Source organism: Ambystoma mexicanum, chromosome 1q (assembly GCF_040938575.1).
Source record: "Ambystoma mexicanum isolate Mex_15411 chromosome 1q, UKY_AmexF1_1, whole genome shotgun sequence".
NCBI lineage: Eukaryota > Metazoa > Chordata > Amphibia > Caudata > Ambystomatidae > Ambystoma > Ambystoma mexicanum.
In genome coordinates this window covers 843,960,097-843,976,764 of record NC_090922.1, presented here as the reverse complement: position 1 = coordinate 843,976,764, position 16,668 = coordinate 843,960,097, and positions in this window count along the sequence as shown.

Here is a 16,668-nt window from a genome sequence, read left to right as displayed (position 1 = left end):
TATGGATTCAAAGAAAGTCGATGCAATCATCAAGTGGCCTTCACCAACCTCTGTAAAAGGAGTCCAAAGCATGTTAGGCTTTGCTAACTTTTACCGCAGATTCATCCCTGAATTCTCTCGAATAGTCCAGCCCATCACCGCTCTGTTAAAGAAAAACAAACGTTTTGAGTGGTCTACCGAGGAGGAACAAGCTTTTCAGGACTTAAAGACTAAATTCATTTCTGCACCTGTTCTAAAACATCCTCGCCCAGAACTCCCCTACATCGTAGAAACAGATGCTTCTAGTCTTGCTATGGGGGCAGTTTTATCACAAAGGGATCCGGTCACACACCAATTACATCCTGTAGCCTTTTGGTCCCGCAAATTCTCGGCTCCGGAGATCAACTATTCAATTACAGACAAGGAACTTTTAGCTATCAGATCGGCCTTTAAAGCCTGGCGGCATTATCTTTTGGGAGCCAGACACACAGTCACAGTAATGACTGATCACCGCAACTTACAGTATCTGAAGACAGCCAAAGCTCAGTCTTCCAGGCAGCTTCGCTGGGCTCTGTTTTTGGCTGAGTTTGACTTTATAATTACTTATCGACCAGGCAGTAAAAATGGAAAAGCAGATGCCCTCTCCCGGATGGGAATAGATGAACATTTGACCAATCCAGAACCAATACCCATAATCCCAGAACAAAGGATTTTGGGCTTGGTCAGCGCTCAATCCTTTGAAGACATTAAGACTACAGTCAAATCACTTTTAACTCCGGCCGACTTACAGGACTGGCAATTAAAGGGAAAAGAATTCTCAGTGGATCGAGACCTACCATATTTCCGAGGACGATTGTACTTGCCCAGTGAGAAAATACAAAAACAGGTAATCTCCTGTTATCACGATTCACTAATGGAGGGTCACCCTGGCATAACCAAAACCATGGAAAAGGTCAAAAGACATTTCTGGTGGCCATCATGGAAGAAGGACATTAGAGACTTTGTAATCTCCTGCGGTGTGTGTGCCCAGAATAAGAGTCAGAAGGAGAAACCAGCCGGTCTCTTACACCCACTAGACATCCCTCCCTGTCCATGGCATACCCTGTCCATGGATTACATCACGGACTTACCTCCATGCTCAGGGTATAATACCATTTTAGTAGTCGTGGATCTATTCTCCAAGATGGCTCACTTTATTCCCCTGAAGGGCCTACCTTCAGCTTCAGTATTGGCCCGAGAATTCTTAGAAAACATCGTTCGGTTACACGGTTTCCCCTCGGTTTTGGTCTCCGATAGGGGAAGTCAATTCATCTCCCACTTTTGGCGAAGTTGCTGTCGTTTAGCCCAAATTGATGTGAGACTTTCTACCAGTCACCATCCCCAAACTGACCGACAAGCCGAGAGGACAAATCAAACTCTAGAGCAATATCTACATTGCATGCTCCAACAAACTGAAAACCCTTGGAAGGACATTCTTTGGATCGCTGAATACGCCTATAACAATTCGACTCATTCTGGAACCGGGAAGACTCCCTTCTTCCTATTATACGGACACCATCCTAGAACCTCTAACCTGGATCCTCCCCAAGAATTCGAAACACCTGCTGTGGATCACTTGCATTCGGAGATCACTCGTGCTTTTAAGGAAGCCACTGCCCATCTGCAAAGAGCTAAAGCTCAATTTAAGAAAGGAGCAGATCAGCACCGTAAAGAGGCCCCTCACTACGCAGTGGGAGATCAGGTCTGGTTATCCACTAAGCACCTACCTCTAAAAGGACCCCGCACTTTCATCCCAAGATACCTTGGACCCTATCTTATCTCTGCCATAATTAATCCGGTGGCTGTTAAATTGGAATTGCCTTCGCATATGAAAATACATCCAGTATTCCATGTCGCCTTACTAAAACCAGTGCAACCAGGAACCCGATTGACCGAACTCCCGGAACCTGTTTTAGTAGATGGAGAACTTGAGTTTGAAGTAAAGAACATCCTAAACTCCAAAATCTCCAAATCTAAATTATATTACCTGGTTGATTGGAAAGGATACGGCCCCCAGGAAAGGTCTTGGGAACCCTCAGAGCATGTCCACGCACCTCGTCTGGTCAAGAAATTCCATTTGAATCACCCCGACAAGCCAAAACCCCCGGAGAAGACACGCTTGGGAGGGGCCTTGAGGGGGGGGTGCTGTCATGATCACTGCTTCCAAGGAGTCAGGAACAGCCCAACGTCCTTGGAAGCAGGCCCCTAACCGTCATCTTAGGCACCAGCCGGTCCCCACTGGGACCTTTTGGACCTTGTCCTGGCGCCAGTGGCACCAGGCTCATCAAAGCCATCGGTCCCGGCACTGGAAGCGCCGGGCTCATAATATGTATGAAGATGCTTGGGTGGACTTACCTGCAGCAGACCATGCTGCTTACTTACCAGCCACATAGGAATCCTCTGTGAACAGGAACTACTTTCTTACCTGGGTGGGGCAAGCTCCACTCCCTGGATACAACACGGGAACTCTTCTGGAACTGGAACTCTTTTCTTACCTAGGCGGGGCCGTGGAGGAAGACGCCTCATCACTCCAAGGCTATTTAAACCACACCCGATTGAACAAACGTGCTTCGCGTTATTCTGCATCTGCAGCAGAACGCTGCCTTTCTTCCTTCCGATCCTGAACCTGCAAGAACAATACTTACCACTCCTGTATCCAGTATTCAGCAGCACCTGCAAAGACAAGAAACAGGTTAGCACGGCAACCTTTACACGCAGCGCTTTCCTCACCTGATCCATCGGCAGCGAACATTTCTTCACGCTGCACCTCCGCCTGTGAAGACAAAAGCATTGTTATTACTTACCGGCACTCCGCGAAATTCCGGATTTCTTCAACGCTGCAACCCAGCATCTGAAAGACAAACAAAGAGACATTAGACAGGTATTTACTCACGTCCATCGCGCTCGCCACAATAGAACGCCTGCAAATACTCCGGCGTTTTCCAGCATCTCTTCAGCACGAACTCACAGCTGCAAGGGAAAAGAGACAGTTAGAGCGCTTGCATTTACTTACGCATTTCCAAGCGCTTCATTCCAAGGCTCTGGCTCCAACTTCAGCTCTCTCCCACCATCTCCTATCTCAAGAGCCCTGCAAGACAAATAGGAAAAAGCATTATACAGAGTCCTGTTCTATATTAACGTGCCCACGCACCTAAAGACTATAAGGACTAAAAAGGTGTCCGGAAACTCACCGCTCGTGCAGTTAACGACGGTAGCGATCCTCTGATATCAAGAGGCCTATGTTTCACCAGTGAAGGAACTGGCAACGGCACCCTGCACCAGACGCAGATGGAGAGTCCAGCATTCACCTATCTAAGGTGAGCACGTTGACCTGGGGGCTCTACGGAGAAGCTAGGGAGAGAGAGAGAGAGAGGGACATTCAACAACCCAGATCATTAACCCCCATATTCTTTCACCTGCAGAAATCTCACTCTTCGAGTTCGACACACAGTGCGAAGAGGTTCGGCCCCAGAAGCAAATCGAGTCCTGCACATCACTTTTCGGGTCACAGACACCTTCCTGCCAAGACCAGCGCCTCCGTGGGAATCAGGTGAGCGTTACACTTTCAAATTCTGAATGTTTAACATTGCACATCCTATCCCCAAAATAGACTTTGGTGAATAAGTAAAATGAACCCCAGACCCCGTGAACTGTGTCCCCGTGATACATGGCTGCCATTATTATATGACCAAACACTACCTGCTTAGAGCAAGCAACCAAGACACTTGTGTCCTAATATTCACTTACAATGTGACATATGTCCTGTATCCTATGACGCAACCTTCTCAGAGCTTGCAAGACACCAAGTCTCTGAAGCAATAAGAAGTGAGCAGTGTCCACATAGCAGGGAGCTCCTGCGTTCCCTCTTCACCTGTGCATTTGCAAAGGACTAGTTATCCTGTACACGGACTTCAGATTCACTGCAGGTCCGCATACACTCTATGCACATTCGCAAAGAATAGTGGTCAGGGCATTTCCTCAATGGGTTTATAAACAAGGACCACACCCAGTCCCCGGCACCCATCTGGACGAGACCGTGAAATCCACAACAGACTGCCAGAACAGGTACATTATGCTTCAGAGGCCCATGCCACACAATAGCGTTCGCTACTCCTGGGACTTCCGAGGAGTCCGCAACAGGGACACCCCACAAGGGTAATCCTCACCACTGGTACCAGATATTAAATCTCCCCTTGCAATTGAACGGGGTGCTGCACCTGTAACCTGTAATTGACAAAACATGGGCACCCCCCTCCTGGTCACCCCCAGGCCACATTGTCTGCAGGGCCCCACACTCTATATAGATTCATAATGCCCTCTGGCACAGCTAAAAGTATGTTTTCCAACCTGATCCAGCACGCTTCACCGCACAACCAACCACTCGCTCACCAGCCCACAGAGCTTGGCAGAAATCCTGTGGACACTTGGAACATGCAGGTAACTATTCTCTGGGGTAGGACCAAGCCTGATTTGCATATGGTTTTTCCCCTTCTGTAATGGCTTGGCAGGCTGAAAAACGATGGTCTGGAAGGTTGCCCAGAGCTTTGCCTGTGGTTATGATTAATTCAAAACCTTCCAGCCATCACCTTTCTGTTTAACTATTCTCTAGACACCTTAAGGTCTGCACCTAACCAGAGTCCCTCATCACCGGCTCAAATTTTGCACAATATGCCCTAACTGAAAAGGCATAAGGTTTATATTCGTCTAGCAATGAGGCTCAAACCTAATACCCCTGCTCTCTCCAAAGACCATCCAAAGACCATAGCCCATCCAGGCCACCACAAATCCTTACAGGCCACAGTCCAATGACCTGGCCTCAAGTCCTAAACACCCTAGGTAAGGCAACTTGCAACAAATACTGTTAGACGGCATGATTTGCTAATTAAATAACCCACTACAGACAACAATCAAAATAACTCTTGATGAACTCTTCCTTCCCCCTTTCCTTCCTGTGGCTTGCCCAACAATGCAATGATACTCTGCTCTTCTGTTTTTTTTAACAAAATGTTAAACATCCAAATAATGACTATGTATTTTTAAACAAATTTGTATTATTCATGTTCACAATTCGTAACGTAACAGTAATGTATGATTCTTTTTCTTTTGTTTTTTCTTTTCCTGTATTTAAGGATTTCGTTTGTAAAGGTTTCTTTTGTAAACCGTACACAAAAAAAAAATGTTCACAATTATCACATTCACTTTGTCACACTAACTCACCAATGCACTCCAATGTACATAAACCAGCCTTGATAAGGACCCTGAGGGGTCGAACATGTGTCGGCTGACCACCTCAGAACTAAATAAACCTCACAGTAGAATCAAGTGTGTAGATGTGAACTCTATTAGCGCAAGGTATCTGGCTTCAAACCAATCGCAATTCACATGAGAGGTGGGGCAGCACCTCCACAAACTTGAGACCATGCAGCTTATAAACCAGAAACAAACAATTATAAAGAATGAGTCTATCAAAGACTAGGAGGCGAAAGATTATTCTCTGATTCTCTTTACTCACTCGAGCAGCATCAGTTATAACAACAAACATGAAAAACAAAATAACCAAAACTACATATCCCAATAAAACATCATCACATTTGTAGTTCCTTTTTCATTGGTTGTACTGGTCACGTGACTTTATCCTCCAATCACACCTCTCTTATCCTCTATAATACGATCTGTCCCCGTAGTCCTTTGTCTTTCTTTTGCTGAACGAATTCAAACTTACGCCCCAACCAGTAGACGACTTAACTTTCTCTGCTCCCTTCTCAAGGCGTTGTTTTCTGCTCCGTCCCTGAAACAAATATAACCATTACTAATCTCCTTGTGAACGGGTGGGCAATCGCATAACAATAACATTACTATATCCAATCCAACATCACTTTATTTTCCAGATATCATATTTACACATTTTGTGTTGTAGTGATTGAAATTGGGTGGAATAATCTTTCACCTCTGAGTCTTTAATATTATCATGACTTTCTGTAACGAATGTATGAAAAATAGGTATTCTATGTCAAGACTCGGAGGCTCAGATTATGCTTGTTTAAAGCTTACCTACCACCAACGACGCTAGTTGCTCTACTGGTCTAAAATAAAAACTCTTAAAAGTCTCCTCATTAGACCAGTCTGCCACCTTCAGAATACCTTCCAGGCGGGCTCCTGCCATAAAAGCAGATGATGCCATAGCACCTCGTGTGGAGTGTGCCCCAAACTGAGTCACATCTATACCTGCCTCAGCCATGCACCACTTTACCCATCTAGACAAAGTGTCTGCTGCTACCGCTCTAAAATATTTTCTAATTGCTATCAGCAATTGATATTCCCCAACAGGTCTCACCCTATTCGCTCTCTCTTCATACACTTTCAAGCATCTAACTGGACACAATTTTGGTTTCCCCGGAAAGGCCATGTACTCAACTGATTTAATGTTAGTCTTTGTTCTCTTCTCTACATAAAATACTACCCCTTTTTTCCAATCTAGGCACTACCCCATTGCAACCCAGCCTAAACGTGTACTTCACCTGCATTGGGCAACCCTGCACCCAGACCATGATCACCTGGCTAACTCTCACCATGTTCCCCTTTTGCATCATGCCGGAAAATGTACCCTGCAGCGGCAACAACTTCATAACCTTCAACGATGGCCTAGCCAATCTTGGATGTCCCAGGCACTACCCGATCCCTTGCCCCACGCCCTTCCCACCTTCCCAGCCACCCTTCCCTCCTAATCACTACCCTCACCCTACCTCCTCCGTAGACAACAGCTCCCCAGACAATACTATCTCTAACAAAACTCCCAATCTTAGCAGACTCAGTGCCCCAAGCCACGCTGTGCCTCCCACTCTGAAATCTCCAAAACCCTTATGCTCAACCTACCCGGATATCACAGTCCGCAACAACAGACTAGGCACTAGGCTCCCCCATACAACTAGCATCCACCCCGCCAAACTCAACACCAAAACTAAAAAGAACCTAAAGACCCCCAATAAGCCTGAACCACTCCCCCTTAAAGGAGCCTTACTTAATGTTAGATCCCTGGCCGCACACCCAACAGAAATTGTCGACACCATTCTAACCAATGATCTCGACTTCCTTGCCCTAACGGAAACTTGGCTACATGAGGCATCAGGACCACACCTCTCGTTAGCTATTCCCGCCAATTACTCCATCCTCAGAGCTGACAGACCTAATGGCAAAGGAGGAGGTGTAGCGATCATCTCTAAATAACTACTAGGCTGTAGACTAGTCTCCACCCTATCAGTGAAATCCTGTGAGCTACTCACAGTCAAGCTACAAACCTCTCCTTCAAGCACAATCACTCTAACCTTATATATAGACCCCCAGGCCCCCTGGAGTCTTCGAAGAAGACATCACCGCGCTCATCACTGAAAACTCTAAGCCACTAGCACAAACCATTATCCTCTGAGACTTCAATGTCAACTACAACGACCCCAAGGACGCCCCAGCCACATCCTTAGCAAACACCCTAACTGAGCATGGATTCACTCAACTCAGTACCTCACCGACTCACCAGAAAGGCAGAATTATCGACTGGGTAGCAACTCTTAACTGCATTACCACGTGCAAGGACCCCCAACCTCTCACATGGTTCATTACCTCATCCCCCTCGATATTCACATCAGCCATGCAGCTCCTAAAATGTGCCCCATGGCACCAGCCTGCCCAACCAGAAACAAACGCAACATCACTGTCGAAGCCCTACTACCCCTGGTCCTACCTACCCTTAGCGCTCTACCGGACAATGCTGATCTAAATCTACTTGTTGACACCTTCACAATTCCATGGCTACTGCCATTGATACCATTGCCCCTTTGAAACTACGTAAAAGCAAACCAATAAGCCACTTGAATTCGTGGTATACCCCTGAACTTAAACTACTTAGGAAAAAGAAGACCAAATCAGAACTCCTATGAAAAACTAACCCCTCACCTGAAAATAAGTCCAACCTCAAGAACATCTCTGCGCTATACAAAAGTGAGATAATTCATACCAAAAAAGATGCCTATAACGTCAGGATTGACCAGGTAGGCTCTTCCTCCAAAGAAGTATTTAAAATACTAAAAGAGCTAGAAAACCCCAATCCACCTCCAGACACCTGCTCAAAAGATAAACCCTGGTGAACCAGCATCCAGAACGCCCTCAACAACAAAATCACAGGACTTCAAACTAAAATTGAGGGCAAACGTCAACAACTCTTCAGCAACAAGACCACCAACACAATTCTTAGCTCACCAACTCCTATCAAAGATAATATAGGCTTCTCCTTTAAAAAAGTAACTATCTTAGAAGTCCAAAAAATCATCGCCTCCTTAAAACCATCTAACTGCAAAGGGGACAGCTGTCCTGCCCAGATAATAAAAGACGCAGCCAGAGACCTCTCCCCTTTTATCACCAAGCTAATTAACCTCTCATTCACTAATAAATCTGTCCCCAGCAACCTAAAACAATCCTGGGTCCTCCTCCTATTATAAAAACAATCACTAGACCCAGCCATACCGACTAATTATAGACCCATCACCACTGTCCCTTTCCTGCTGAAAATTCTGGAGAGAGTCGCCTACATCCAGATTCAGGAGTACCTAGAATCGAACCAACTGCTAGGCATACATCAATCTGGCTTCAGACCTCAACATGGAACAGAAACTGCTCTGGTTGACCTCAAAAAGCCAGATTGAGGAAATCAAAGACAAAGGTAATGACGCAATCCTTCTCCTATTAGACCTCTCAGTGGCTTTCGATTTAGTCGACCACGAAATCCTCTGCAGCCACCTGTCTAGCGCAGCCCACTTCTCCTCCTCTGCCTCCTCATGGATACAATCCTTCCTGGCGAACAGAACCATGCGAGTCTTCTCCACAACAGCAGCAGCGGACCCTATCCCCATCACATACGGAGTTCCACAAGGCTCCTGTGCCTCCCCCACTTTGTATAATATATTTACAAAGCCGCTATTCAACAAATTGGACCATCTGGGTGTCACCTACATTAATTATGCAGATGACACCCACCCTCCTCACCATCTCGGGCAACTACAATGCGGACGTCACCCGGATTAACAAAATCTTCTCCATCATTCAGGCATGGATGGCCACCCACGGCCTTTGCCTGAATGATGAGAAGACACAGCTTCTTCTAGTCTGCTCTCCCAACAACCTGTCAAAACTCAGTCCTTGCTACAATAACATTATCATAGATGGTAATATGATCCCCATTGTTAAGAGTGTGAAAACCGTAGGCTTTCCCCTAGATGCCAATACCAACCTCTCTAAACAAATCAACGCAACCGCCTCAGCCACTGCCTACACGGGTAAGCTTATCAGGGCTAGCAGACCCTTCCTATCCCCCAACAGCTGCCTCACTCTTGCCAGAGCCCTCATTCAGACTGGACTACTGCAATAGCCTGTACCTAGGAGCCAACCAATCCATAATCAACAAACTCCAGGTTCTCCAAAATAATGCCCTGTGCGCAGCACTTAACATCCCAAGGCGAGAGCACATCTCCACAACCAGGAAAGCGTCTAAATGGCTTTCCATACAGCAATAAATTGACCTCAAAACCATCTGCCTCACTTACAAGTCCCTAAACCACTTAGCCCCACCATACCTCACCAATAAATTTACCTTAAAAACCGCCACCAGAACCACCAGATCATCCAACTCCTTATGCCTGTCAGTGCCTAGATTTGCCCTAAAAAGAGCAGGAGGCTCTAGTTTCACAGTGCTTGCCTCCCAACTTTGGAGCACCCTTCCATTCAACATTAAAACTATTGAGTCCATTCCAATCTTTAGGAAACAGGTTATTGGCTGGTTACTGAACAAAGAATAGCATTTACCTTCACCTTCGAAGACCTTCACCTCCCTAAGGCCGCCACCTTGCCTATATTATATGTAACTGCTGCCTGTACCATGTAATCTATGTAAATTGCTGTACTATGTAAATGTTTATCTCATGCCTGTAACCGCTTCCTTAAGTGCCCTTCTACCTACGGGTCTGGAGCGCTATACAAATTGATAAAACAAACAAACAAACCCCTGAAGGTGAAAAGGATTTTCTATTTACCTCCAAAGCCTTCACATTGGACGCTCTCTTACATGAAATAAGACATAATAAAGTAGTTAACATAGCCCACAACGCTTTCCTAGACAAAAATTCATTGTCTGGCCAAGTCTCAAACATCTTTAATACCACACTCACATCCCATTAATGAGAATATTTAAGTGCAGGTGGTCTCATGCATCTGATCTCTTTCAGGAGCCTACATACCAGAGGGTGCTCACGTACCGGCTTAATCTCAATGTACACACGACTTGCCAATATCGCTGATCTATAATTATTAATGGTCATGTAAGCCTTCGCCTGCGCTGCTAAAAAATTCACGGTGTGAACTACATCTGTTCGTACAGGATCAACCTTTCTCTCCATACACCAATCACTCCATTTATTCCATGCCACTCTATAGGCCTTCCCTGTAGCCGGTGCCCATGACTCTCTGTTAAATTCTTGAACTGTCCTTGAAAGTCCCGGCTTAGACCAACTTCTCCTGAAATCGCCCAAGCGATGAGGCTCAAGTTCCCTGACCTCACCAACGGATGAGTCTCTCCTGTTGGATCTAGCAATATATCCTCTCTGTCTGGTAACCGAATTGGAGCCTCGTAAGACAACTCCAGAAGATCCGGAAACCAAGCCTGACCTCTCCAGTCTGGTGTTATTAAAATCACTGTGGCTTCTTGTTGCCTGATTTGCGCCAATGTATGCGCTATAATGGCGAATGGAGGAAAAGCGTATTCTCTTGCTGGTCCCCAAACTTGGAGAAATGCATCTATCGCTATCGGTTTCAGATCCGGTCTCCAGCTGTAAAACCTGGAGATCTTCCAGTTCAGCCTGGACGTGAACAGATCTGTCTGACATGGACCCCTGCAACGCATTATCTCCTGAAATACTGATTCGTCCAGCTGCCAATCGCTGGAGTCCCTCAAGTATCTCGGATTCCAATCTGCTACCAGATTGAGATCCCCTGGCAGATGCTCCGCTCTCATGCTTATTCCCTTCTGGAGGCATGTCTGCCAAAACTCTTTAGCCATCTCCATCAGCCTCTTCGATCTCGTTCCGCCCAGTTGATTTATATATCTGACTGCCAAAACATTGTCCATCTTCAACAGAATGACCGCTTTCACTCCTTCCTGGGTCCAACACCGAACCGCGAAGGATCCCGCCAGAAGCTCCAGGCAATTGATGTGGAGAGCCAGCTCCTCGCTCGACCATCTCCCTCTTGTCGACTGGTCTCCACATCGGGCTCCCCATCCCCATCGGCTGGCATCGGACTCTATCACCAGGTCCGGGGAGGAGCCAAATATCGCCCTGCCATTCCATGCCTCCATGTGGTAGTACCACCATTCCAGTTCCAATCTCGCTTCCTGTGATGTCATCACTTTTTGTTCGTAAGATAGACCTCTCCTGTGATGATCTATCTTCAGCCTTTGCAACGCTCTGTAATGCAGAGGCCCTGGGAATATTGCCTGAATTGATGATGACAGATGGCCTACCAGTCTCACTATCTCTCTCAATTAAATCTCTCACTTCATCATCATGCTCTTGATCTCTTTCTTTACTGAATTCACCTTGTCTAACGGAAGCTTGTGTTGTCTCTAAACTGAACGCCAGGAATTCCATCTCCTGCACTGGCTCTAGTTCCGACTTCTCCCAGTTTATCAAAAATCCCAGTTGTTGTAGCAAGACAGTGGTTAGCCGAACCTGTTCTACTAGAATCTCCTTGTCCTGACACATCAGACAGATATCGTCCAGATAAATGATCATCCTGATCCCCTTCTCTCTCAGATATCCCACTACAGGTCTCAAAAGCTTGGTGAAACACCATGGTACTGACGCCAGTCCAAACGGAAGACATTTGAACTCCCACATGTCCCTTCCATACAAACTGTAATAGCTTTCTCTGCTCTGCCTGAATGGGAATCGTCAAGTATGCATCTCTGAAATCTATCCTTGCCAACCAATCTCCCTTCTGGAGAATATCTCTTAACAGATGAATCCCTTCCATCTTGAAGTGCCTGTACACTAGGAAGTAATTCAAACCTTTCAGGTTTATCACCGGCCTTACTTTGTTTTTCCTTTTCACTAAAAACAGATTGCTTACGAAACCTCCCGGACCTTCTGAGGCTGGGCCTATTGCGTTCTTTACCTTGAGTAACTCTATCTCCTTGTCTAGAAGCTCCTCGTCTACTCTGCTGAACTTTATTTGCCTCGGCAACGCCACCTGATATGGTTCTTGCCAGAATTCCAACTGAAAACCTTGCACAGTCTGCCTTACCCATGCATCTCAGGACAACTCCTCCCATTTCTCTGCATGCAGTTTTTCTCTTCCTCCTACCAGAGGAATACTCACATCCAACCTTTCTAACGCTCTTTCTTCTCTCACCTGAATTATTCTGGGGCTGCTGCCTGTTATTGCTCCTCCAACCTCTACCGCTGCCTCTTCCCCTGGAAGGGAAGAAGGGGTTGGATCTTCGATCTTCTTGTTTCCAATTAGCTCTGTCTTTATAGGAGCCTCTATATTGGCCACGGCTGGACGAGCGGCCCTTTCCTCCTCCATCCCTGTCAAAAACCTTTCGGCCGAATATTTTCTTCAGAGAAGACTGGGCTCTATCCATTGGGACATATGTACTGGCGAACTTTGCCATGTCCTTAATGAACAGGTCCCCAAACAGCTTGCCCTTTGCTGCCAATCGCCTGTTCAGAAGTCGCCATCCCACCCAGCCTGGTATCCAGTTTCATTAGGATGGACCTCCTCCTCTCCGTGGCTAACACCGTATTAGCTTTCCCAGCAGACAGAGGGTCCTCTGAGCCCAGCCAGCTACAATGTCTGGGTACATGGGCTTCTTCTTAGCCTTTGCCTCTTCCGCCAGCTGCCAGATTCTCGTAATCAGCCCCAGAATGTCTAGCAACTTATCCTGGCAGGACCTCCAGGACCTGTCAATGCCCCTCTTTGCGTCCCTGCCATATCTGCCCAGGAACGTAAGGATCCTGTCATCGATCTCTGGGGTCTCAGCTACCCCGTCCGAACCCTCGGTCTCAGGCGCTCCACTTTCAATTTGGATCTTGCCTGCTTGCTTAGCGACACCCTCAACCGTCTCCTGATGTACTCCGCAATTTTCTCCAGAGGGTCCCATTCATTGGACCTTGGATGCACAAGGTCGTCAGGATCGAACTCGTCTTTGAGAGGGTCCTCCTTTTCCCTCCTGCCTCTTTTATTTTTAGGCTGGCATTCATCCTCTTCTGGGGAGGTCTGAGGTTCTGATCAGGTGAATTCCTTAGATTTGGAACTGCTGCTGCAGTAGTTGTCTTCTGACTCGCTTGAGCCTCGCCTCTCACGAGACCTCGCCTTCCTTTTCCCCGAGCTGGATATGCGGGGTGAACCCGGGTGGGAGGGTCTGGGCGCTACGGTCCCTGTGGCTTTTATGTTTGCTTCCCCCTTTCTTCTTGTGCGCCTTGCCTTGCGACAAGGCATATGTAATACCAATGGATGTGTGTGGCCCTCTTTTTTCATCAGGCGGGCCTGTGTCATGAGTGTATATAACAGTATTTTTTGACACAGGGACATAGGCTACCCCACCTGTATAACACTTGCCGGTAGTGTGATATCGCATTAAAGACTATGGCATTGGTCTTTACATAAAACAGAGTGCACCAATATTCATTTTTATATGTGACAATTTATTTTGCAGTTAATAATTTTTTAAAACACGCCTCTGTGGGCTACTGTATATATGTCACCAATTTCCAACTCCTTGTTCATGGAGAATTACACACAAAAGCCATCATATTGTATCTTCATATGACTAACAAATTGTAGTACTGATATCTTGTGAGGGTTAGTACCAATTGCGACTTATGATCTATGTGTTATGTAGATTAACCACATCATAAGTCACAATTGGTATTTGCCCACAATGTGGCAAGAGAGTTTGCAATCCTGGACACTGCTGCAGTTATTTTACCCTGTTTGTGGTTGCTTTTTCAGGGCACCAGTAAAGGACACATTAGGGTGGACAGCGTATCTTTTTTTTTCAGGCAGCTTTTTTTCAGACGGCGGATGCAACCCCTTGGGTTTTTTTTGAGGTTGGTACGCTAGCTCAATTATTTGGATACCAGGATTTTACCTTTTTCTGTGCTGCTTAAATGCAGGTAGTTGGGGTTGTGCGATGTATCACAACAGTCACCAAGAGACCGCCCATAAAACAAGGGGCTTGTAGCACGCTGCTTAAGCAAGGTGTGTGATCCTCAGCAAATAATTTAATCGCACAGGGCATCGAGGGTGAAAAATCACTGGTGACCCGGATCGCCATGCAGTAACCAGGACTGATCCTACTTAACTTCAAACTGAGGAAAGGCATTTAGCGGAATCCGAACTGGCCAGGCAAGAAATTCTTTCATACGCTACAAAAGCTCGCCACACGATTCGTCTGAGGGGGACAACGTCCTAGAATAAGCTGGTCCATACTATGCGAAAATTATGACACAGGCGGCCTCGCAGCCCCGGATTTTCAACTATACTACTACTCGGCACAAGCACACGTCGCAAAATACTGGACGAACACAGTGGAACAATACGCACACATACATGCAGAAATTTGCTGCATCCCCCTTAGAACTCAAAAGCATGATGTTTGCCAAAGTACCCAGAGAAAAATCACTAGCAGACCCGATGTAATCAACAGTGCGAGCATGAGTGCAGATCTTTAAGAGAGTAGGTTGCGAAGCTGCATACTGGCCACACTCACCCCTATGGCTTTACCCAGGTCTAGAACCCACAACGGACCGCTCCATACAAGCATCTTGGGATCCTGGAAAACATGCCAAAGTTGGTGACCTATTCCCGGAGGGTCGGTTTCTCAAGCTAACAGAAATTCAAAATAGGGCAGGAAAAGGACTATCCACGACACTACATTACCAAAGACTAAAGGCCGCCTGCAAGAAAAAATGGCTGACTTTCCCGGACGCCCCTCCAACCCAGAAATTCCTAATGGAAATCCTTACTGAGGAAGGCTTTATATGCAATGTTTCCATGCTATACAGAATAACACAATCCAACACACCATCCAAGAATGACATTAAAACCAAATGGGAAAGAGATTTTAACATCCAGATAGAAGAGCAGCAATGGACAAATTACTGCAGATACACAAAAACTATCTCCCTCTGTGCAAACTTCAGGCTTATCCAATTGAAAATACTAAAGCATCTGCACATTACCCCCAAGAAAATCTCCAAGTTTGATCCCTCCAGACCACAGACATGCTCTAACGCTACAGCCATACATATGTACTGGGAATGTGCACCAATCAATCAATTTTGGAACGAAGTGGCAAAAACTATGAACTCGATCCTGAACTCACATATTACACCCACTCCGCTGAAATGCCTTCTGGGAGACATAGGGAAAGCATTGGTCAAGACCTGCAGACTGTTTGCAGTGGGGGGTGCAGTGGCCAAAAGAAACATCCTCAGGAAATGGAAATCTAAAGACCCCCCAACACACCAGGCCTGGATACGAGATTTGATCAGCACACAGGAATGCAAAGAATCTTACGTCCAAGGGGTCCAGCCCACTTCAAGGCCTAAAGACATATGGGCCCCCCTCAGATCATATTTAATGGCTGAAGAAGACAAGGCGAGGACCACGAGAACTGAAACCTCCCCTCTTGACCCACTAAGTTCTGTCGTCTCCCCCTATCACCTCTCTTCCCCCCTCCTCCTCTCCACTCACCCCTAAAGCTGTATAAACTAACATTTTTTACACCAATGAAATGCAATGATAATGTACTGTTTTCATTAAAGCAGGAGCTTCCTATAATTGTTACATGCCAGTATTAAATAAAGTTTAAAAAAAAACTGAGGAAAGGCCATCCCCCTCAGGCCATGATGCCTAATACACAAGGCAAAGTTACAAGAACATTTAAAGAACATTGCCTGATTGGGCTGGCCCCTTCCTCATTTTTAAGCTAAGCAGTACTGTGCGTATATTCATGGGTGCCAGCTTTTCATTTTCCCTTTGGGTACAGAAAGTACTTGGGCATATGTTATTCTTGCAGTCGGTCATTCTTTTCCCGTGTCCCTGCTGGTCAAATGTGGTTAGTTGGGGTTATGTGATGTATCACAACAGTCACCAAGAAACCAGCCATAAACTAAGGGGCTTGGAGCACAGGACAGGACATTTCGTCATTGCCAGTTAGGTGCTCGCCGTTATGGTGTGACCGTTTCATCAGAAGGTTCTGTTTGGGCGCGCCGAGTTAGACGCAGCCAGTTGGAGCAGGGACCTCTTGGCACAAGGATGTTTTGGCATGAGAGGTCGTTGTTGCAGAATTGAATACATATTAAACATGAAACACATTTATTTAATGCAACATAAACTGCATGCAACTATCCTGCATAAAAAATTTCACACCATGCGCGCGCGCACACACACACACACACACACACACACACACACACACACACACACACACCCCCCCCCCCCACCCTCTCCCCAAACTCACACACACATATCAAACTCACACACATTGCATGCACAACCTCTAAGATGACATGCACACCCTCCCACCACACATTCCCCCTTACA